This window comes from Vulpes vulpes, chromosome X, assembly GCF_048418805.1.
Source record: "Vulpes vulpes isolate BD-2025 chromosome X, VulVul3, whole genome shotgun sequence".
NCBI lineage: Eukaryota > Metazoa > Chordata > Mammalia > Carnivora > Canidae > Vulpes > Vulpes vulpes.
In genome coordinates this window covers 11,366,620-11,392,619 of record NC_132796.1, presented here as the reverse complement: position 1 = coordinate 11,392,619, position 26,000 = coordinate 11,366,620, and positions in this window count along the sequence as shown.

Sequence of the window (26,000 nt, the reverse complement as noted above, 5' to 3'; positions counted from 1 at the left end):
TTTCTCCTTATATTTCTTAATAAAAATAGAATCTCCTAGCATTCTGAGGATTGCATTAATTTGTAACACATGATAGCACAGAAAGAAAGGAAATTTTAAGTCTTTATTACTGGTCTGGAAGAGGGAATAAATAGCAGGCTCATTAAATTTTCCACTGATACCCAATTAGAAAGTTTTCTCACACTGGGGAGGCCAATAAAGTCATAAAAATAGATCTAGAGAGTTTGAGGTGTTGTGAATAAGAATCAAACTATGGGGATTTAACCTGTTCAATGACAAAGTAATGTATTTGGAGGAGATAAAATAACTATGACAGAAATATATTTTGGAAGGTGGTATGGCCAAAGATAGCTAGAATTATAGAATAAATATAAGCAGAAGTAAACAGTGTGATATAAAGAATCTGTACTCCATATTGGAGAGAAGATCATAACACAGGAATTTAAATGACAGAAATTGAATACATTTTAATCAAAATTCCACTCAGGTAGTGGTTAAGGACTTGGGATCTGGAGTCAGGTTGAGTCTCCATCTCATTTCTGGCATTGAACAAGTTAATTTACCTTTTTTTTTTTTTTCAAGTTAATTTACCTTAAGCTTCCATTTCCCTCATGTATAAAATAAAGATAACAATTTCTCTTCCCACAGAAATAAAGAATATAATCCTGAGCACCTAACACAGTGTCTGGCACCCAGAAACTAATATGTGCTAGCAATTTTAATTATTATTTTAATTATTTTTATTATTTCAACAGCCTCTTAATGGTTCTTCCTGACTCCTATCAACATTCCACTTTGCCACTGAGTAATCTTTCTAATAAAGATATGTGTAACTTATATTTTGGCTTAAAATGTTTATTAGCTCTACAAAGTCTGTGAACCAAAGTTCAGACCTTTTGCATGGCCCAAAAGACTCTTCAAGATCCATTCTGTCTTTATCTCCAGCTATTTCCCTTTATTCACTCAACCTTTTAAGTTTACCGAAGCGTTTACTTCTCTTAGAACCCCAAATCTTTACATAAACTATTTCTTTTTCCGAAAGTTGGAGAAAAGAAACTTTCTTCTTGTCAAGAATTATGAAGTTTCAGTGGGTTTGTTCCTACTAGCAACCTGACAAGTTAGCATGAATTTCATGGATGCAGTCATGAGATAAGAAATCTCCAAGTCAAAGGCAAAGATCTTTATTACTCACAGTACAAGAAGCACGAGCTTCATGTTTGTGCCAATTTCCCTTGCCCACCAGGTCCCACAAAGGCAACATGGAGTAGCCCAGGTGAATATTGCATACAGATGGGTTCATGTCACAGCTGAGGAACCCCAGTCTTAGGAAACGAAAATATTCTATAGTGGAGTGCAAGCAAACCTGCCTGAATTTTGCCCCGGATGGAGACATATCTTTATTACATTGGACAGTAGGTGTCTAAGTATTGGACAGCCTTGTCTTCCAAGATTATAAAAACATCCTTGCCTGATACCACAGGTCATAAAACAAACAGCAGCAGCTTGTCTTTATTTAAAATTTTGATATTTCATCATGACATTTTTGCATTAATTATGATTTTTTAAATATTGCATTGGCAGACCTGGGTGGTGCAGTTGGTTGAGCACCTGACTCTTGGTTTTGGCTCAGGTCATGATTTTAGGGTCGTGAGACCAAGCCCTGCAAGGGGCTCTGTTCTGAATATGGAGTCTGCTTGAGTTTCTCTCTCCCTCTGCCTCTCCCTTTCATGCTCCCTCTCTCTAAATTAATAAATATATTGCATGAAAATATTTATTTTGCTAAGTTTTCTGGTGTCCTTTTGAAGCGCCTCACTTCCCTCATCCTAATACCAGTCTTGCAAAAAATATTTTTGGGGGGCACCTGGGTGGCTCAGCTGGTTAAGCATCTGCCTTTGGCTCAGGTTATGATCCCAGGGTCCCAGGATTAATCCCCACATTGGGCTCCCTGCTCAGCGGGGAGTCTATTCCCTCCCCCCTCCTCATTCTATCTCTCTCTCTTGCTCACTCTCTCAAATAAATAAAATCTTTAAAAATATTCTTTCTATTTCTGTCTATATTTAGAATATATAATTTATCTGTGTATATACTTGTGTATATCTCTTTATAGCAATATTGACAGAGATGTAGACACACACTTTTCTTCAGTGATACCAGAGGAATTCATTACATAAGCTGTTCTATACTTTACTTTTTCATTTCATAGTATTTTTTCTCCACCCTTCACATAAGCACACAAATCTACCTCATTCTTTTAAAGCTCCATAAAGTTTCTCTCTCTCTCTCTCTCTCCAAATAAAATAAATAAAATAAAATAAAATAAGATAAAACAAAACAAAACAAAATAAAAAGAGGCGCCTGGGTGGCACAGTTGGTTAAATATTGACTCTTGGTTTCAGCTCAAGTTATGATCTCAGGATCAGGAGACTGAGCCCTGCAACGGACTCCATGTTCAGCATAGAGTCTGTTCGAGTTTCTCTCTCCCTCTGCCCTTCCCACTTGTGCTCACTTTCTCTCTCTCTCTCTCTCTCTCTCTCTCTCTCTCTCTCTCTCTCTGTCTCTCAATAAATAAAGTTCCACAGGATTGATGCATTATACTTTCTTTAATCAACACCCTATTGATGGACTTGAAGTGTTTCAAGTTCTTTGTCATTCAAAGAAATAGTGTCATAAATATCCTTCTACATATGTTTGATGAAGTGGGTGTATGGGAAAAATCTAAGAGAAAAATTTCTAGATTAAAGACCCTGCATAATTCTATATTTGATAGACACTACCAAGTTGCTCCCCCAAAACTCTTTATATTCCTAACAGTATATGAAAATGCATATTTCCTCTACACTCTCCAAAGTACTGGGTATTAACAAAACTATGAAATTTTTGCTGACTTAATGCTTGAAAAATAGTATCTTTTGACTTGCATTTTTAATTACAAATGAATTTCACCATGTTCTCACATGTTTGTTGGCTATTTATAATTTGTTTTCTGGAAACTGCCTCGGTGTGTGTGTGTGTGTGTGTGTGTGTGTGTGTGTGTAGTAGGTTCCATGACAAGTTTGGAGCCCAATGCGGGGCTTAAACTCATGACCCTGAGATCAAGATCTGAGCTCAGATCAAGAGTCAGATTCTTAACCAACTGAGCCATCCAGATGCCCCTGCCTATTTATATTCTTTTTCTATTTTTCTATAGTCTGTTCTGCTTTTTCTTATTAATTAATGCCATAATGTACATTATATTTTAAGATTCTTTTGTTGGGAATTTTCCCATGCAGAAGGCAGAAGTTTTTTTTAATAGTCAAATTTAATGACTTTCATGGAATCTGGATTTTGTACCTTTCACCTTTCCTCCAGACTCAGTAAGTTTTTAAATTAGAAGTAATACGTTATTGTTGTATATTATGTTATATTCTGTATAAAATGTGGCCAGGAACTTATTAATTTTATTAATAATTATATTAATTTTCTTCTCCCTGTTCTCCCAGGCAGATTACTTCACCTTTTCACAAAGAATTTCCTCATCTTTGGTGATGTCTAAAGTCTTTGTCAGCTCTGTGGTTTGACATGATTTTTCCTGTGTCCTACCTAATGGAAATTCAACTCTAATCACCTGGCTTATATTATTTCCTGTTGTTTGCCTTATGAAATTGACACAGCTTCTAGGACACCTCTTTTCTATGTTTTGCTACTCTGATCTCTATCAACTTCTTGTATTTCTGTACCTATTGAATAGTGTGAGCCAGCAAAAATCTATACCTCCACTCCCCAGGGAATATGTAGACTAAAAGTCAGTTGGATATTTGTTTAATCTATTGATTTATTGCTTCTATATTTTGAGATAACTAATATCCATCTAGCGATATTTTTAGAATTCATGGGGAGGCGATTCTGGTCACAATTTGTCAAAAGCCATTGAAATTTCTGAGGACAAAATTTGTAATGGCAATTGGTCCTTTCAACCTTTGTGATACTGTGGGTCACTGCACTGATGCAATAAGAGTGAGGTGAAGGCAACCTGAAATGGAATGAGTATAAAATTGCTACATGAAAAATGGATCCTCTCTCCCTCCCTTCCTCCCTTCCTGCCTTCCACAATCCCACATAGAATTAATTACAGAAACCTAAAAAAGTAAACATGAGACCAATGTAAGTTTCCTGAGAAATCTATAGTCCATAGTGCAACAACACAATTGATTTGGGGAAAATTTTTAAATGTGTATAAGCTAACCAGTCTCATATATAACCATTTACTTAATTGCAGGCTACACGACACATTGTGCCAAGTGAATATTAAAGAATGTTTAATTCATTTATTTTATTACCTATGTATCTCCAGAGGGAATAGGGCAATGAGAACAGAAACAGCTAATTAAACGTCTTGGTGAAATGGCAAGTAGCTGAAACTTGTTTACAAACTTGGTATACTGCATAATGAGATTGCAATTTGGGGAAGATAAAATCCCCAATGCTTAGGATTCTAATTTCTCTCCTTGGGGATAAACCTATATATGCATACCGTTGGTAGAAAATAAACAGGGCTTACTTTCTGGAAGAAACATGCATGACACCCTCGCCTGGCTTCTGTTCAATAGCTTTCTCCATAACCAAGTCTTTAACTGTTGGCAACAACATTATGAAGTCAAATGACTCAGAGGTTCATGAAGAGATTTAACTTGCTGCTACATACAGTATCTGCACTTCTCAAAAGGGACCCCTTTAGTGTCTACTAACCCTAAACAAATGCCTATCTTATGACCCAGCAATTCTATGCTCCCAGATACACACCTAAGAGAAATGAATGCTTATACCCATCAAAAAAACACAGCGAAGGAAGTTCATAGCAGCCTCATTCATAATAACACCAACTTGGAAACATCATAAATGCCCATCGATGAAAAATAAATTGTATTCATACAATGGAATACTCCACATGAAAAAGAAAGAACCGCTGATATACACAGCAATATGGAGAACTCTCCCACATGGTGGTGAATTCAAGAAGCCAGACACAGAGAGGACATGCTGTACATGATGGAAGAGGCCAGAGTAAGCATTGGTGATGAAAGTCAGAATAGCGTTTACTGCTGTGGAGTGTGGGGAGGGAGAGGGTATCGACAGGGGAGGGGCCTGAAGGAGCCTCTTGGGGTGTCGGAATGGTTTTGATTTCGGTAGTGGTCACTCAGTGTACTCAGGGCATATGTTGGTAAAACCCCTTTGAACTGTACATTTTTGCATACTTTACACAGCTTACTGTGTGTGTTAGACCTCAGTAAAAACAAAACAAAAAAACCACCACTAAATAGATAAACCCATAAATGAAATTTTACGAGGGAAATCCTTTTTCTTCCTACCAAGCATGTACCCAGAGAAAGACCATTGGTATCCTGTGACTCTCACGGATTTAGCATGTGACCTGGGTGGAGCTATGGCCAGATGTCCACGGTTAGGAGTGAACAGAGGCAACTGTGCCCAGAGCTCCCAGCCTCTCCCCTTGTTTTTGGTGTATATCCCTTATCCTCTGTGGCCCTCTTGATCATTTGGGCAGGTACATTCCAATGGAAAGGGATGTTGCAACAGGAGGGTGGGAGGACAGGAACAAGACTGAGTTTCACAAGCGTAGGTCCTGAGGGGCCTTGGAGCACAGACAGAAACCAAGCTGTGATAAGACAGAGCTAGGCTTCCTGCCAAGCAGACTAGATAAAGACCTGCCAGATAAGGGAGAGTACAGGAGATAGAGGGAAAGCAAGGGGTGAGAAAATGTGGGTCCTAGGGGTTGGGGGGTGTGCTGTTCTTCTCCACGGAACTCCCAGGCAGGAGAGTGGGGTCTGAAGGGCATCCTGCCTTCCTTCCCAATCTCTTTTTCAGAATACTTGGCTCATTCCAAATTTTCCTTTCCTTATATATTATGAGTGTTCTCAAATGATCAGTCTTGAGTCTTCTGTTTTCCTTTCTCTAGACTCCATCGGGACAGAAATGCAAGTTTATCTATTTAAATAGTATCACAAATGAACAAAGTGATTTTGATATTCATACTCATGCTCTCCTTATGAAATTTAATTTTCAAAAATTTGGCTCAAAACTCTACTAAAGATTCTGACACCAAGGATGTTCCGGCAAATGTATTCCTTTAAATTGTATGGCTGATTGCTATTATTACCTCAAATATATATTTTCTTTTAGTGAAGGAATAAATTAAAAATACAGATTGGGAAAATAAAATTTCCTGCTACCAGATATTTTAGTGCTGGAAAGTAAAACAATTTTTGGCTTGCCTATGTGAGACAGTTGGGAGAGTGATTTATTCATCTCTGCTATGATAAATGTCCTCTGTGTTCCATTTGTGCTGGGAGAGACTCAACAGCTTGTTTACAGCATTTTTGTTTTTTGATTTTGGCACCATAAATAGATATAACTAGAGACATGGGTAGAGTTTGGTCTTCGCTGAAAGCCTGATTAGGGAGGCCAACATTTATTGATTATGGTGACTTTGGATTTGAGAGTACATAGGGGCCAACAAACACAGGGCAATTAACCTTAGATGTGAGGATTTTCTGATGGACAAATTAATGCTGGATTGTGAGACATGGTTATGCTTTGACCTAAAAGTTACCATTTTCTCTGCCCTGTGTTAGCTTTCTTTTCATATGCCATCCCTCATTTCGTTGAGATAATGACAGTGTCGTAACATAGAACTTTCTATTTGTCTTCGTACTGAAGCACAGCATTACTGAATTACACATACAGATCAAGTTGCCCTCACAGCTCTTGGCCATAGATATATTCCACTGAAAATGGGCCAAGTTGAGAGCATCCCTGGATTTGTGAGCTCCACCATGCATTTCAGATTTGATACTTCACACATCATCAAAAGGTTGTCAGCAAGTCAGGAGACACTGAAATTGAGAGATAGAATGTAGCATTTCTGAGTCCCTGTCAGACGTGTCAACTTTTTGTTTCCTAGGCTTTGTAGGAAGAGAAGCTTAGCAGTGTGATGGGGAGAAATCGCTGTGTTTAAAAGGTATAGCAGTGTTTTCTAGTATTACAGTTAATAGTCAGGTTGTGTTTATACTGTACAAAGAATCTCCATTTGTACATCACAATATTTAAGTCTGTGAAACCAAAGGCAGCATGCTGTTAACTGTTGTTTGCCTTCTTCACGAAGCGTATGGAACAGTAGCTGGAAATTTCTAAACCAGTGATGTGCACATTCTACTCAAAGTCCTAGCCACGAATATGAATTCTGTTGTGGATGTGGTAGTGGAGAAGTTAATGCCAAGACTGACGGAAACCTTCTGTAGTTTAATTCCATGTATATGGACTAGTAGCTTTTTTTTTTCCCCCTTCACCATCTTTTTTTTAGAATGAGAAGAACTAGAGGCATAGCAGTCTCTGTCATGTTTTTGCTTTTCTTTTAAACAGTTGGTGTTCAGAAAAGGAAACATCACCTGTTTATTTAGGCACTCTCTACAGCCTACCTATCCATCATTGCAAATTTATTTCTGGTGAGTGATACTTATATTTGTATTATCTCTGATTCGTAGGCTTAAAGCCATAGAGTTATTTGCCCTCCCTCTTGCTTCCTGGGCCATCCCAGCATTTGCCATGGCTCAAACCATAAAAAAGCAATTGCACACGAAGACTTGGGTTTCATTAAAGGAGATCCTGTGGTCACATCTCGGTAATGCTGAATTGGCTCTGCTTGGAGATGGTGGTTTCTGATTTTCCATTCCTGCCGTGGCGCTGATGTTCAGTGTATAATCTCCACTTTTGAATATACAGAGTATCATCAGGAGAGCCTTATGATACCCAAAACTTCGGAGCCTACTGCTGCTTCTCTTCTGCTTCCAGGAGACTCCTGGGCACCCCTTTCAGGTCCTTGTAAGAGGAAAGGAATCACACCCTTGATGGAATTCCCACTTGCCATTATCTATTTGAGACAGGATCGTTTATTGAAAAGGACCCAGTGTTCAGAGTCAGGGCAGTTAAGGTTTGAGTCATGTCTCTGCTTCTTGATCTTGAATGAGTCAATCTAACTTTTGTGAATATCAACACCTTCCTCTGAAAAAATAAAACAGAAAAACATCTACCTACACAAGGCCACTTGCGATGACCTAAAGTTCTAAAACATGTGAAGTGGTAATAATCCTAGTACATTCTCAATGTGATTCTAAACTTTATCCTTCTTCACACAAGCTTTGCTTCTGTTACTTTATTACATTAATTGAACAAACATCAGTTGAACATCTATTATGGGATTCACTCCGGGGGAAGGTCATAGGGAAAGTACACAGACGAATAAGATGGTCCTGTCCTCCAAGAAACAAAATTCTAGCATGATGTTCATCAACCTTGGCTATACCTTAGAATCACCAGAGGAGCTGTAAAGAATGCCAGTGTCCAGGCCATGTCCCAGGTCAGTTAAGTCAAAACCTCTGGGGATGTCACCTTAGGAAAAGTATTTAATTTTTTTAACAGGCTAGTCATAGAAGTTGTGAGCCTCCTTGCCCACTTTATTTTATTTTTAAATTTTAATTCAGTGTAGATAATATACAGTATTATACTAGTCTCAGGTGTACAATACAGTGATTCAATACATTACTCAGTGCTCATCATGATGAGTATATTCTTAATCCCCTTAACTTATTTCAACCATCCCCCACTCCACCTCCCCTCTGGTAACCATCAGTTTGTTCTCTAAACTTAAAAGCCTGATTTTTGGTTAATCCCTTTTTTTCTTTATTCATTTGTTTTGTTTCTTCAATTCCACATATAAGTGAACTCATATGATATTTCTCTTTCTCTGAATGAGTTCACTTAGCATTAGACCCTTCAGATCTACCCATGTTGTTGCAAATCACAAGAATTCATTGTATTTTGTGCCTTAGTAATATTGCATTTTTATCTATATCTATCTATCTCACCTCACCTCTTCTTTATCCATTCATCTATGGATGGACACTTGGGTTGCTTCCCTAATTTGGCTATTGTAAATAATGCTACCATAAATATAGAGGCACATATATCTTTTCAAATTAGTGTTTTCATTTTCTTTGGGTAAATACACAGGAGCAGAATTAGTGGATTGTACAGTAATTCTATTTTTAATTTTTTGAAGAACCTCCATACTGTTTTCCACAATGGCTGTTCTATTTTGCATTCCGACCAACAATTCACAAAGCTTACTTTTTCTCCACATCCCTGCTAATACTTGTTGTTTCTTGTGTTGTTGATTTTAGCCATTCTGACAGGTGTGAGGTAATGTTTCATCGTGATTGTGATTTATATTTCTCTGATGATGAGTTATGGGAGCATCTTTTCATGTGTCTGTTAGCCGTCTGGATGTCTTCTTTGGAGAAATGTATGTTCATGCCTTCTGCCCATTTTAATTGGATTATTTGGGGGTTTTGGTGTTGAGTTGTATAACTTCTCTATTTTATATATTAACCCTTTATTGGATATGTCATTTGTAAATATCTTCAAAATAGTTTTGTTGATTGTTTCCTTTGCTGTCATAAGTTTTATTTTGATGTAGTCCCAAGTTTACTTTTGGCTATACCTTAGAATCCTTTTCTCAGGAGACATATCTAAAAAAATGTTGCTATGGGCAATGTCAGAGAAATTACTGCCAGTGCTCTCTCTTCTAGGATTTTTATGGTTTCAGGATAAAGCATTTAGGTGTTTAATCCACTTTGAGTTTATTTTTGTATATGTTGTAAGAAAATGGTCCAGTTTCATTCTTTTGCATGTCTAGTTTTTCCAACACTATTTGTTGAAGAGACTGTTTTTTTGCCCCTTACATGTTCTTGCCTTCTTTGTCATAGATTAACTGACCATATAATCATGAGTTTATCTCTGGGCTCTTTATTATGTTCTATTGATCTATGTGTCTATTTTGTGCCATTACTATATTGTTTTGATTACTACAGCTTTGTAGTATATCTTGAAATCTGGGATTGTGATACCTCTACTTTTGTTCTTCTTTTTCAAGATTGCTTTGGTTATTTGGGGTCTTTTGTGGTTCCACACAAATGTAATATTATTTGTTCTAGTTATGTGAAAAATGCTGTTGATATTTACACAGGAATTGCATTTAATCTATAGCTTGCTTTATGTAGTATGAGCTTTTAACTATATTTGTTCTCCCAATCCATGAGCACGGAATATCTTTCCGTTTATTTGTATCATCTTTCATTTCTTTCATCAGTATTTTATAGTTTTCAGAGTATAGGTCTCTCATCTCTTTGGTTAAACTTACTCCTAGGTATTTTATTATTTTGGGGATAGGATTTATAAATGAGATTGTTTTCTTAATTTCTCTTTCTGCTACTTCATTATTAGTGTATAGAAATGTATTGGATTTCTGTATATTGATTTTGTATCCTGTGACTTTATGGAATTTATTTATGAGTTCTAGCAGTTTTTGTTTTTTTGGTGGAGTCTTTAGGGTTTTCTACATATAGGGTAAAAGCTCCAGTTTTTCACGACTGAATATGATGTTAGTTGTGGTTTTTCATATATAGCCTTTATTATGTTAAGGTATATTCCCTCTAAACTTATTTTGTTTTTATTATGAATGGATGTTGTACTTTGTCAAGTGCCTTTTCTGCATCTATTGAAATGATCATATAATTTTTATTTTTTCTTTTGTTAATGTGCTGTATCATTGATTTGAGAATATTGAACTACTCTTGCAACCCAGGAATAAATCCCACTTGATTGTGGTGATTGATTTTTTAAAATGTATTATTGGATTTAGTTTGCTAATATTTTGTTGAGAATTTTTGCATCTATGTTCATCAGAGGTATTGGCCTGTAGTTCTCTTTTTTTGTACTGTCTTTATCTGATTTTGGTATCAGAGTAATGCTGGCCTCTTAGAATAAACCTGGAAGCTTTCCTTACTCTTCTATTTTTTGGAATAGTTTGAGAATAATAGGTATTACCTCTTCTTTAAATGTTTCATAGAATTCACCTGTGAAGCTGTCCAAACCTGGACTTTTGTTTGTTGTGAGTTTTTTTATTACTGGTTCAATTTCATTGCTAGTAATTGGTCTATTCAAATTTTCTATTTCTTCCTGAAGTTGTATGTTTCTAGGAATATATCCATCTCTTCTAGGTTGTTCAGTTTGTTGGCACATAATTTTTCAAAATGTTATCTTATCATCCTTTATATTTCTGTACTGTCAGTTGTTATTTCTCCTCTTTCATTTCTGATTTTATTTGAGTGCTCTTTCTCTTTTTTTGATGAGTCTGGCTAGAGATTTATCAATATTGTTGATCTTTTCAACGAATCACTCTCACTCCTGGTTTCATTGATTTGTTCTATTGTGTGTTTTTAAAAAATTTCTCTTGTGTTTATTTCTGTTCTGTTATTTTTATTCTTTTCTTTATTCTACTAGTTTTGGCTTGTGTTTGTTCTTTTTCTAGCTCCTTTAGGTATAAGCTTAGGCTATTTATTTGAGATTTTTTTGCTTCTTAAGATAGGTCTGTATTTCTATAAACTTTGCTCTTACAACACATTTTGCTGTATCCCAAAGATTTTGGACCATTGTGTTTTCATTTTCATTTGTCTCCATGTATTTTTTTATTTCCTCTTTGATTTCTTGGTTAACCCATTCACTGTTTATAAGCTTATTATTTAGGGATGCCTGGGTGCCTCAGTCTGTTAAGCATCTGGCTTGATTTTGGCTCAGGTAAAGATCTGAGGGTTGTGAGATGGAGCCCTGTGTCAGGCTCCATTCTCTCTACCTCTGCCCCTTTCCATGCATTCTATTTCTCTCTCTCTCTCTCTCTCTCTCTCTCTCTCTCTCATAAAAGAAGAAGCAGCAGCTGCAGCAGAAGCAGCATGTTATTTAGTCTCCATGTATTTGTGTTCTTTCCAGATTTTTTTCTTGTGGGTGATTTTTAGTTTCATAGTGTTGGTCAGAAAAGATGCATGATATGGCTTCAACTTTTTTGAATTTGTTGTGACTTGTTTTGTGGCCTAATATGTGATCTATTCTGGAGAATGTTCCATGTGCACTTGAAAAGAATGTGTATTCTGCTGTTTTAGGATGCAGTGTTCTGAATATATCTGTTAGATCCATCTGGTTAATGTGTCATTCAAAGCTGCTGCTTCCTTGTTGACTTTCTCTGTGGATTATCTATTGACATAAGCTGGGTGTTAAAGTCTCCAACATTTATTGTATCACTATTGATTACTTTATGTTTGTTGTTAGCTACTTTATGTATTTGGATGCTCTCATGTTGCATGCATAAATATTTGCAATTGTTATATCTTTTTTGTTGTAGATTGTTCCCTTTATGAGTATATAGTGTTCTTCTTTGTGTGTGTTACAGTCTGTTTTAAATCCTATTTGTCTGATATTAGTATTGCTACCCCAGCTTTCTTTTTACCTCCATTTTCATGATAAATGCCTTTCCATCCCTTCACTTTCACTCTGCATGTGCCTTTAGGTCTGAAACGAGTCTCTTGTACGCAGCATATAGATGGGTCTTGCCTTTTTTTTTTTTTAACTATTCCATCACCTTGTGTCTTTTGATTGGAGCATTTAATCCATTTACATTCAAGGTAAGTATTGATAAGTATGTACTTACTGCCATTTTGTTACTTGTTTTATGGTTGTTTTTGTAGTTCTCTTTTTCTTTCTTCTCTTGTTCTTTTCTCTAATGGTTTGCTGGCTTTCTTTAATGATATACTTGGATACCTTTCTCTTTATTTTTTTGCATATCTATTACTGGTTTTTGATTTCTGGTTTTTTTTTTTAATTAATTTTTATTGGTGTTCAATTTACCAACATACAGAAAAACACCCAGTGCTCATCCCGTCAAGTGTCCACCTCAGTGCCCGTCACCCATTCCCCTCCAACACCCGCCCTCCTCCCCCCTTCCACCACCCCTAGTTCGTTTCCCCGAGTTAGGAGTCTTTATGTTCTGTCTCCCTTCCTGATATTTCTCAACATTTCTTCTCCCTTCCTTTATATTCCCTTTCACTATTATTTATATTCCCCAAATGAATGAGAACATACACTGCTTGTCCTTCTCCGATTGACTTATTTCACTCAGCATAATACCCTCCAGTTCCATCCACGTTGAAGCAAATGGTGGGTATTTGTCGTTTCTAATCGCTGAGTAATATTCCATTGTATACATAAACCACATCTTCTTTATCCATTCATCTTTCGATGGACACCGAGGCTCCTGGTTTATATATGACTTCTTATGCAGATAGCAGTCTATATTAAGTTAATGGTCCCTTAAATCTTTACTCTTCTCTCACCTCATTTTATGTGTATGGTGCCATACTTTATATCATTTTAATTTGTGAATCCTTTGACTAATTTTTATTGATATACTTAATTTTACTGACTTTCTGCTTCCTACTTTTCTTACTCCTACTTATTTTTTTTTCCATTCAGTAAAGTTCCCTTCCATATTTCATGTAGGGTGATTTAGGCGTCATGAATTCCTTTAGTTTTTGTTTATCTAGGAAAGTACTTATATATCTTTCTCTTCTTAATGATAAGCCTTGCTGGATAGAGTGTTCTTGGAGGTAGTTTTTTTCCTTTTAGTACTTTGAATATATCATGTCACTCTATTCTGGCCTGTGAAGTTTCTGCTGAAAATTAGCTCATATCTTTATGGGGCTTCCCTTATATAACTATTTTCTTTTCACTTGCTGCTTTTAAAATTCTCTCTTGAGAATTTTTGCCATTTTAGTTGTTATGTGTCTTGGTGTGGATCTCTTTGGGTTGGATTTTATTGGAAGTTCTCTGTGCTTCCTGGGTCTGGATTTTGAGTTCCTTCCCCAGATTAGGAAAAATTTCAGCTATTATTTTTTCAAATAAATTTTCTCTCTCTTCTCCCTCTGGGATTTTCTCTTTTCTCTCTCTTCTCCCTCTGGGATCTCTATGATGTGAATGTTACTATGCTTCATGGTGTCACTGAGTTCCCTTAACCTGTTCTCATTTATTGTTATTATTTTTCTCTCTCCTGCTTAGCTTGATTGCTTTCCATTATTGTGTCCTCTGGGTTGCTGATCTATTCTTCTGCTTCCTCTAGTCTACAATTTATTTCATTTAGTGTATTTTTAATTTACATTACTGAATTCTTCATCTCTTATTGTTTCTTTTTTGTGTCTTCTGTCTCTTTGTTGAGGGTCTCACTGAGGTCCTCCGCTCTTCTCAAACCCATTGGGTATCTTTATGACCATTATGTTAAATTCTTTATCAGGCATATTGCTTATCTCTATTTCATTTAGCTCTCTTGCTGTGTGACTTTGTCCTGTTCTTTGATTTGAGATATATTCCTCTGTCTCGTTTTGTCTGTATTTGTTTCTGTGTGTTAGGAAGGTTAGCTTCATTTCCTGCTCTCAAAAGTAGTGGCTTTCTGAAGAAGAGGTCCTCTAGTGTCCTATAGTGCAATGCCCCGTTTACCAAAAACTGGCACTTCAGGGGTGTCTCCTATGTGTGCTGCATGTACCCTGCTATTGTGACTGAGCTGCTTTTGCCTTCAGTCCAATCATCTGCAATGGCTCTGCTTGCTGTGGGCAGGGTTTGGTCCCTGTATTGTTAGTCGGCCAATCTGGGGCCATCTTGGGCTTGAGTTGAGTCAAACCAGGTGTTTGCCTGAGATGCAGTAGCACTGGACTGCAGTGTGCTTCCCCTGTTTTGCCTCTAAGAAGCTCTAGTTGTTGGGCAGGACCTATAGTCGGACCAGATGTCTGCTCCCAGCCCACTACTGGGGCTACAACCAACCTGGCATCTGTGGTATCTTTCCCTATCCCCAGGACGGAAGATGCTTTGGAGTGGTGCTGGCCCATCAGGGCTGCTTGCACACTGCCAAACTTGTGGCACTACTTCCACTGGGGCTCTGGACAAGGTCATATCGGAGGGGGCAGGATTACAGAACAATGTAGGAGTAGGGCACACAGTGTTAGCAGGGTTTGCATAGATCTTTTGTAGGAGGGGAACTGAAACTGCTTTCGAAAACTCATGCCACCAGGCTGGAGGAGGAGAATCCACAGGAGAGCACGGGGGCAGAGTATGTGTTACACTGCAGGAGAGGAACTGCAAGTCCCCAAGAGGAGGCTGGCATTGAAGGAGGCAGATTTGCAGAAGACCATGGGTGTGGGGCATATGGTATTAGCAAGGTTTTCAATAGCCTGCTATAGGAGACTGGTGCCCAGGCCTGGCTGGAGGGACATGTCCACGGAAGCATGCAGGGGTGGGCCACACTGTTAGCAAGCTAGGTGGAGAGCGTTGTGCTATGCTGGTTCCCACAGATGTCCTTGTGTCTAGGCTAGCGGGGAGGGAAATGACACCTGCCAGTTCCTTTGTTCCTGGAGAAGTCCACTAAAGATCCCTGGCCCTCCAGTACATGCTCTGAAATCAGTAAATAAATCTCTTTCCCATATACCTCAGGCGTTTTTTCAAACTGCTTTCAGAGGACGGGGACTCAGTTTCTTCTTTCCATCCTGATTCTCCCATAGCCAAGGCTGCTGATTTTCTAAGTTTAAGATGTTAAGCCCCGCTGGTTGTAAGAATTCACAAAATTTGGCCTTTGAGTTTCAAAGCCAAATGTTAATGGGATTCATCTTCCCCATGGGGATTCCCTGTGCATTGTCGTGCTTTGTATGAAGGTCTGTTTTCTCTCCCCTCTTTGTGCTCATGGTGTTCCTCCCTCCCTTGGACAGTCCTGCCAGTCCATTTAGCTCCTAGCTGTGTCTTTGCCCTTGCTGCCCTTTTCAATGTGGCCTCTTTACATTTAGCTGTGGAGAGTCTGTTCTATCAGTCTTCTTTGGGTTATTTATGCTGATGTGGGTGTTATCTAGTTGTATTACAGGGCAAGGTGAACTTAGGATCTTCTTATTCCACTGTCTTCCCCAGAAGTCTCCAGGAAGAGTGCTTGTTTAAAGCACCCTGGGTAATTCTAATGTGCATCCAAGCTAATAATCACTGTTCTAGAGGTAGTTTGTATGTGAAACCTAGAATTACAAAGTCCAGTTCTGTTCGGATGGATTCAGGATCACTGGGATGGACAGTGCTCAATTGTGGAGTGTGTGCTATGCCACCTTATAGAACTTGGCTTTTATCTTAAGTACAATGGAAAAATCGATGAAAGACTGCTCTGCATAAGCTCTAGCATGACTCCTCTGTCATTTATGTGAAGGATGTTTAGCAGATGCTGTCTCACCCATATACCTTGGAATTTACCATTGTAGACTTCTGACCAACTGTGTGATGACCTTCTCTAACTGATGTAACCCAATTCTTTCGCTGCTCGCATACACAGCTGACTAGAAATATGGGAGAATTAGACAACTCATACTTCCCCTGCTACAGCACTCACTGATGACTTACAGGGGTTAGTGTATGAATACTCTTGCTCCCATATCCCTTGTGTAGAATAACTTTGAGGCACGTGGTCTCTACTATCTCCTAGAGTAGCAGGACTGAACTATGGTAACCCACAGTGCTAACTAGTTGGATAATATACTTTTATTTGGGGCACCTGGGTGGCTCAGTGGTTGAGCATCTGCCTTCAGCTCAGGGCATGATCCCAGGGTCCTGGGATCGAGTCCCACATCAGGCTCCCTGCGGGGAGCCTGCCTCTCCCTCTGCCTATGTCTCTGCCTCTCTCTCTGTCTCTCATGAATAAATAAGTAAAATCTTTAAAATATATATTTTTTATTTGGTTTATTTCTCTTATTTGGTTTCTTTCTCTTCCCTATTTCATTTTCTTACTTCTCAACTGCAGAGTGTCTCAACATGGGCACTATTGACATTTGAGGTTGGCTAATACTTTATTGCTGTTGGGGCGGTTAGGGGAACATCCTGTGCATTATAGGAAGTTTAGCAACATTCCTGATGTCTACCCACCACAGTCCAGTAGCACTCCCCAAAATTGTAACAAACAAAAATATATTAAGATATTGTCAAATATCCCTGGGGGCCTAAATTGTTACCCCTTGTGGGTTAAAACTACTTCCCTACTGATGTTTTCTGCATTCACCTCCCCAAAAAACTTTTTGTCTTTGAATCCTTATCTTTGGATCTGCTTCCAGGGAACCTAAACTAAGATAGAGAAGTTGAATAGAGATATAGACACCAACTGTGAGATAATTGTTTTGGTCTGAAACAGAGAAGATAATGATCTAAACTTCCAGTGAGGCTGAGGTAATAGGGAAAGATGGTTACAAGATACCAAGGTGAATACCAATTGATGGAGCTTGGAGCCTCAGTGTATGTGAGGAGTGAGGAAGAAGAGAAATGTAGAATGACACTGATAGTGTCATTCAATGATAGGAAATCCAGAAAAGCTGATTTTTACAATAAAATCTGTTTTTCTCCCCGGGAATTTGTGGGAAGATAGTAGTGTTGGGTTCTATTTTATACCTCAGCTAGGAGCCATTTTGTAATGTCAATATTCCACTAACTTCCCAGGAGAAAGGTCACATTAGATCAGTAGTTTTGAATCTTGGCTGCACATTGGAATCACTTGGGAATCTTAAAAGATTTTGATGCTTCAGACCTTACTCTCAGAGACTTTGAGTTGGTCTGGAATGTTGGTCTTGGCATCAGGATATTTAAATCTCCCTAAGTGATTCCAGTGTGTAAGTCAAGAATCCAGTAAAATTTAACAAGATTAGAAGAATTGTTTAAAGAGAGGATTTCTCTTATACATGTGTGCATGCACAGACACATACACACCCATCAACATTTCATCTTATACTTTTGTATTACAAAGATGGCAATGCTATTAATTTTAACTTTATTAGAATGATACTGAAGATAATGCTTAAACAGAAATATTGAGTGCTTCCTCTGTCCAGGTACTTTTCTTTTTTTAAAAAAAATATGTATGTATGTGTGTATGTATGTATGTATGAGGGAGAAAGCATGAGCAGGGTGGAGGGGGGCAGAGGGAGAAGCAGAATCCCCACTGCGCAGGGAGCCCAATGTGAGGCTTGATCCTGGGACTCCAGGATCATGACCCAAGCCGAAGGCAGACACTTAAATGACTGAGGCATCCTTGTCCAGGTACTTTTCTAAGCACTTCTTATGCTTTATCTCATTTAATCTTCACAAAAGCCTTATGAGATAGTGTTACTATTATATTCATTTTACAGATGAAGCAACTGAGCTTCGAGGAGTTTGGCTTAAAATTTTGTATGTGGTACTAGGGCTTTCTGACTCTGGAGCCTAACTTCTCAGTCATGACACTAGATGATCAGTTCAATTTCCTCATTTTCGCCAAGCCTCTCTGCTTACTGGGAAATTCAATTGGTATGTGACTGAGAAGTTTTGCAGGAGAAAATGCAGTACTTTAAAATCTAAGTGGTAACCAGGAGCTTTTCTACAGTTACACAAATCAGAAGGATTTGACCTGGTCAGAACAGAAAATGACTGTTACCTTCCCAGGGCTAAAAATATCTTTCTGCTTTCTCAACTTCAAAGTGGAGCATCTGAGAAACACAGATGGTTTGGGTAGAATTGTAGAAAGCTTTATGAGATTGTGTTATTTTATCAAGCTTTCTTTTTAGTAGATGGATTGATGATTGTAATCATTTATTTGTTAAAAGTTCTGTGTGAATTTGCGGAGGGGAATGCTAATAATCAAAGTAATGTCTACCCAGTTTCTCTGCCCTGGTAGTTTCCAAGTGTCTGCTCATCCCCTTATGCTTGCAATCTTCCGGTGTCTTCTGATGTCCAGTTATAAAGAGAATAACCTGACTGGCATTAGACACTTTACTTTGAAGCATATGACACATGGCCTGTGTACCTATTTCTCTGTGCTTTTTATAGTATCTTTTCTTGCAAGGAATGTGAAATACTTCACAACTATTTATTTGTATTACATTTCTGTGATGTTCAGAATGGACAGGCACATTTGGGTTTCATATTTTCTTTTTATTGCACTGATGCTAGAGAACAAATTTACCAAGTGGCATTCATTCTTTAAGAAGTATTGAGAATTATGACTTTTATGCTAAATTCCCTAAGCCTGGTGTCCACATTTTAAAAGATACCTATTTGAGCAAATGGTGCTTAATGCTCTTGTCTACTATGTTAGTTTGTGGACTGAGACTGCAAAGACTAGGGGTCAAGAAACTTTTTTTTATAGAGGGTCAGATAGAAAATATTTTAAGCCTGAGGGAGCCACACAGTGTTGGCTGTAACTACACAGTGAGTCTGTTGTTGCATGAATGTAGCCATAGCTGGTACATGAACACGTGAGCCTGCTAGTGTTCCAATAGATTTTTCTTGCAAGATTAGAAGATGGTCTGAAATCAGATTGCGGGGCTATGGTTTGCTGACTCCTGGCCTAAAATCATACAAGGACTATAATTTTGTGTTTTACAATTTCTGAGTACTAATTCCACTCTTCATTCGTGTGTTTACTTCAAAGCTGTCAGATAACAGTCTCTAAATAAGAATGGTTAGATTGGGTAAACAAGGCAAACACAGCTGGGAAAATTCTATTAGTTTTATCCCAAATGACTTCAACCACCTTGCCAGTCTTTGTTTACTTGGAGTCAGCTTAATCTCAGAAACTGGGAGAAAGTTGGGCTAGAAGCTTGATTCGAGTGAGTGAAGTCTGGATGTAGCTTGCTGCCCAACAGCAATATGCTTAAAATGTTTAAAGTGAGGAAGCTAGATGACTTTCGAGATTGTTCCACCCCCAGCTTTCCAGGGTATGTATAAGGCCATCTACTTATCCATTACAGAAAAGGACCAACAGCCACAAATGCAGCCTGTGAGGTGACTGCACTTCAGAACATCACTGAGATCTGCCAGTCATGAATTCAATGCTAATAAAAATAATGGTTACTTTATATTGAGCAACCTGTCATTTTTCTCTTGTAAATCTCATCAATACTTCTGAAGTTAGACACTCTTATCCCTTTATTGTTAAGGCCACTTCAGATCACTCAACTAGTGAGTGGTGGAATTGATACCCTGGCCCACGTGTTCTGACTGCAAAGCCTCTATTCTGTTCAAATGCTCCCTATTATTGCTCTGGTAGCAATGATAGTGACATCATGAACAACAGCAGCTCATATCGACTGAGCTTATGAGGTGTCCAGCACTGTTTTAAGTTTTTTTATAGGTGTGGACTCATTTTTCCCTCCTGACCGGTCTATATCCTCCTGCCACCCACATTTTGAAACTGAGGCACGGATAATGACGGAAAAAACTGATCTCAAGATAATGCCTAGAGTTGGAAAGTACCACTCACTTGGAGTGGAAATGGCCTAGGCAGGAAATGCTTCCTTTATTTCCCAGTGTCAGGAGAGGAAGAAAAACCCCCAAGGTCTAGGGAAGCACTTAAGTCCCAGCCTGGCTTTGTATTCTAACTGCATCCCTCTTCTCTCTACTCACCCTTTCATGTCAGTTCATTTTGTGCTGATAAATTCCAACCTCCCTGGAGTCTTTACTAGCTGCCAGACGAATCTCACATCAAAGCCACGCATTTTGGAGAAGCCTCACGTGAGCAACAGCAGAGAATAGATTTGTCTCTCTGTCAAAATGTGAGATAAGCCAATTACTGCCTTCTGCTTCTCACTTTCCATTGCTTTGCTGAAAGCCACACAATAGAGACACCAGAGCAGCTCATGCAGCCTTGCGGAATCCAAGTATCCTGGACGTGTAAGGCAGATGGCACAAAAGGGGAAGGGAAAAAGAACTATACAAACCACCCACTGGTCAAGTAGCTTCAACTGTGAACATGGAGGTACCTTTGCAAAATGTCTTCATGGCAGATATGGGCTTTCCTTGTTTTTACTGTTGCTGTCAATGATAATAATGATGGCATCAAACTCAAACCTAATCCCTGCTGTGAAAGAAACTGAGGTATCCTCTGGATCCTCTTTCTGCTAGGGGATTTTGATAGGACAGGAGTTACCCATCATTTCTTTCTTCGCCAATTCTCTGCTGCCCCCCTTCTTTCTTCATGTGTTCGGACGACCTTTCTCTGCCCAAGGACAAGAGCTACAAAGCTGGGAAATTCCAAATTAACTGAGGCCACTTGTGAACTAACCCATAACTAAACTGAAGTGACAGTTACAGGTTAGATACCACGCTGACATCACTGCGATCAGATGATGGTGTCAGACAAAATGCCATTACACAAAAAGGTCTTTTAAATGTTTACTTTCTAAAATATTTATTTATTTATTATTTATGATAGACATAGAGAGAGAGAGGCAGAGACACAGGAGGAGGGAGAAGCAGGCTCCATGCCAGGAGCCTGATGCGGGACTCGATCCCGGGACTCCAGGATCGCGCCCTGGGCCAAAGGCAGGCGCTAAACCACTGAGCCAACCAGGGATCCCCTAAATGTTTATTTTTAAAGCTTTTTACTTATGAAGAATTTTAGACATAGAAAAGAGCTCCTGGAGTAGTACAGAGAGTTCCCAGATACAGCCTTTATGCAGCTTCCCCTAATGATTACATTTTGCATAGCCATTATACGATGATTAAAACCAGGAAATGAACATTGACACAGCACTATTAATCAACCTACAGCTCTTTTGTGACTTTCTCCGGTTTACCCAGTAATATCCTTTTTCTGGTCCTGGATCTCACCTTGAATTTTGTTGTGTCTCCTTAGTCTCTGCCCATCTGTGATACAGAATGGTTAGGTAAAGTGCCAAAGGTTTCACCATTATTAAGTGGTAGAGTTAAGGTTTTGAACCCAGATGTCTCCCTATAAAGACAACTTTCTTAATCATAATAACCATTGTCCTAGGTTTCCTTTTGGCCATTGACTGGATTGTATATAAGTAAAAAATGAGTATCTAATTTCTATGCCTTTAACAGCTTAAATATTTGTTTCAGTAGCTGGCATTATAGGAATTAATATATGGACTTTCTGTGGGTCTATACAGATAGTATAGTAGTAAAGAGTTATACTAGTAAATTAATAGTATAGGATTAGTCTAGTACTTTACTTAACACAAGAAAGCAACATAAGTGTACCTGTCTTTTTATCTAGGCCTTTGTTTTTTATATACCTTCATTTATCTTTGATTATTTTAAGGACTAATCTATGTTAAAAGTACAACTTTAAAATAAATTTACTTTTCCAAATAGACGTTACGAAAACTTTTTTTTGGTGAAGAGGGTGGAACAAAGATTGTGTATTAGGAAACCCAATAAAGTTAGAGTATTACACACTATCTTATTTCATAAAAGTTAGGAATCTCTACTTTTAGCATATGGTTGAGGCCAAGGATTTTTAGACTTTCTACTATATGTGTTTTTTAAGCCTCATATCAACAGACTTGATAATTAAATGGAAAGTTAGAATCATTAATCAACAAATGAAGCCAGAGCTAGAAAATTTGTGTAGGAGCCAATTAGAGCATAGCCTGTAGGATAAAACTTAATAAAAATTCAACTGTGGACATAGCACCAAACAGAACACTTGTTCCCAGCAGAAATGCCTCATAGAAGTGACCTCATCATCTCTAGCATCATATTTGGTTGAGGATTTGGAAAATAGCCCAATCAATATACTATAAAAGGGCGTTTACTAAAAAAAAACAAACAAAAAAAACTTTACCTGTATAAACATATGAGCCTTTCATTTTCCAAATAATGTTTGGTCATAGACCAAGTACTTTATGAGATACAAGGAAGAGAAAAGCATTTGAAAAATTGAGAGAAGCATCTGTGAAGTTGGATTCTCCTTCTGTTTAGCCTTCCATTTATCCCCACAGTGGGCTCATGATTTATACCCTCAGTCTACACTGTTTACAGGCTGTGTGCTATGCAGATATCTCTCCATACTCAGCAAACAGGTAGGTGGGCTGCTGTGTAGGCATTGAAGACGCTGATGCAGGCCTGTACCAGCAAATTTATTTACAGTTGAGTGAAATGCAGGAATGACTTCACTTATCCTGGTGGCCCTGAACCTCACACAGAACCTAGCAGCACCTGGCAGCTTTGTCTATTGTATTGATGTAGTGACCATGAAAAACATACCTCATAGATATCCAACTGCAAAGAGTGATGGCCTCAGCTTCTGTGCTCTGAAATCCATCACTGCGTTTTATAAGACCTTCATTGCCTACTGCTTCTGATTCATGGTGCTCATTTTTTAAAAAATTCCATTCACCATTTATGCCAAAGTTTTTGTTGTAATGTGGTTATTAATTTCCATTTTCCTTGATACAAATCAGTCCTTGCCAATTTATGAAAAATTTTCATTGACATATATTTTAATGGTCTTAAAAGCCAGTAAGCCTTTGCATTTTAAAGATATTTTTTAGTTTAGAATATTCAATTTTGAGGTTTTTCTGTTTATGATAATATTCTTTATAAGTGATATATCATTTTTGGTGACAAAATTACATAAGGCTGGAAATTTTTCCAAACGTTTCTTTTGAAAATGCTCTTTCCATAAAATATCTCTTAAAAAATCAGCTTTTTGCACACTTTGCTAAAATGTTAATATATACTTTGAAGAGACACATTAGTGCATTAATTTTTTTAAGTCTGCTGAGTAGCCAACTAAAGACAGCCACTTGTCATCATGCAAAGCTCCTATTCTTGGCCAGAAAATGAAGACAACAGCCTTCTTAAGTTGAAAAGTTGATAACTTTTTTTAAGTTGATAACTACTTCAAGTACTTTTCCACAAGGTAACCGAAAATTCTGTAACAAACACAAGGAAATGTGTATCATCTTGTTTTCAAAGCTTTATAAAAATTGTACTGTTTAAAGGTCTTGTTTTTATAAAAGAAAATTTGTTGACATCCTGTCATACATAAACCAAAATGTCACAAAGTGCCAATGCTGAATAAAAAAGTATCAGTCCCTCAAAATTTTTATATCCCCCTCTTCCTTCAGCACATCTTATGGACTGTTACCATCTGACATATAACTGAATGAACACGACAATGTCGATATTTATATAAAATGTGGTGGAAGGGGAGGTGGGCAAGGGGTGGAGGTGACTGAGTGGTGGGCACTTGACGGGATGAACACTGGGTGTTATTCTGTATGTTGACAAATTGAACACCAATAAAAAATTTTATTAAAAAAAGAAGCAAGAACATGGAATTAAAAAAAATAAAATGTTAGTGATGCTTAATTTCTTAAACAGATGACAATAACATAAGTTGTTCTCGTATTTCCCCCTGTTTCTCTATGATAAAAATTATAGCCAGAGAGGGAAGCATCCAGTTGGCTGGGGGGTAAGGAGGTTTCTACTCTAGGCGAGCTAGGGGTTGGAATTTTACCACCTGTGCAGTGACTGAATATAAGGTCTTCAACTTATGCACAGCAGATAGTAGGAACCCAAATCTCTGCATAAAGCGAAGATTCTTAAGTGCTGCATATCCAGGGAAAATGTTGCAAAGTTCTATGTATTATCATGATAAGGCAATAAAGAAATTGTTCTGCTCATGAATGTGCTTTGCGTAAAAATTAAAAATTGTCTCCCCTTCGATTGTTTAATGGTGAATTTAAGTCATATTCAGGAAGCAAATATAAAGCTTCTCTGGATGGGTATGCTCGCCTCCCAAGCAACAGGGGCTTCTTACAGATAAGACAACACTGAACATGAGCTTACAGTTGTGCCCAATGTCCTCCAGTTGCTCCTCTAGATCTTTGTTCCATCCTTCTCCCTGCTTTGCTCCCCAGTGAATTGATACCTCTATATTGCATAGTCTGAGATTCCTGGTTTTTCAGTGGGTTCAGCCAGTGGAAGATAATGGCAGGAGATTGAAGGACCATAGATTAGCAATGTCATTGGCATTTGTTTCTCCAGCCACACCTGTTCTGGGTCATTGGTTGGCAGTGTCAGCCTGCCCCTACCAAAGACCATGGCTCCTGTCAGGCAACTCTGTCTTCTAATTAAAGGTCTGGTAATCACTTCCTCTTTGTGCCACTCACAGTGGGATAGCAACAACTTCATGTTTCACTATTGGTTGGCTACTCTTAGCCATGCTCATACATTTGGAAATAGCCCTATTATGAAACTCCATAAATACTCTATTTGATGTACCCTATATTTCCTGCCAGGAATCTGACTGATATAGTATTAATAGTTTTAATACTTAATGATAGGGGGATCCCTGGGTGGCTCAGCGGTTTAGTGCCTGCCTTTGGCCCAGGGCGTGATACTGGAGTCCTGGGATCAAGTCCCATATTGGGCTGCCTGCGTGGAGCCTGCTTCTCCCTGTCCCTGTGTCTCTGCCTCTCTCTCTCTCTCTCTCTCTCTCTCTCTCTCTCTGTGTGTGTGTGTGTTTCTCATGAATAAAAATAAAATCTTAATAAAAAACTTAATGATAATAATTGAGGACAAAATCTACCATGAGCCAGGAGTCCACAGACCGAGCAAACAGGTTTATTAAAACTCAAAGGACTTGAAATAATAGAATAATTCATGGAAGACTATAAAAATATGTTAAACATAATTAAAGACAAAAGAAGTGATCAAATTCAGAAAAAGAACAATATACTTTTAAAGAAGAGCAGACATTTGAAAAATAGCCAAATAGAATTTCTAGTAATAAAAAACATTGTTATTAAAATTAAAAACCCATTGGACAAATTAAACAGTGAACTATATATAGCTGAGGAGAGGCCTAGAGACAAAGAAAGTAAATCTGAGTCTATCAATTAGAATGAAGTGTGAAGAGATAAAGGTATGGAAAATATGAAAAGAGAGATTAAGAGATATTACAATATTGGCAGAGAGGCAATATTTGCAGGATAATAACAGAACTTTCCATAATGAATTGAAGACACATTCCTAAATTTAAAAACTACAACATGAAAAAAAATAAAATAAAATAAAAACTACAACATGTTCTGAGTACAGTAAGCAAAACTAAGTGCACATTCAGACATATGTAGTGAAACTGCAGGCAAAGAAACAACAACAACAACAAAATTTAAAATGTAGTAAAAAAAAAAAAAGCCAGATTATAACAATACTAACAGTAAGACAGACATTGGGCTTTGCAACAGCAGTAATATAGGCCAAGTAACATT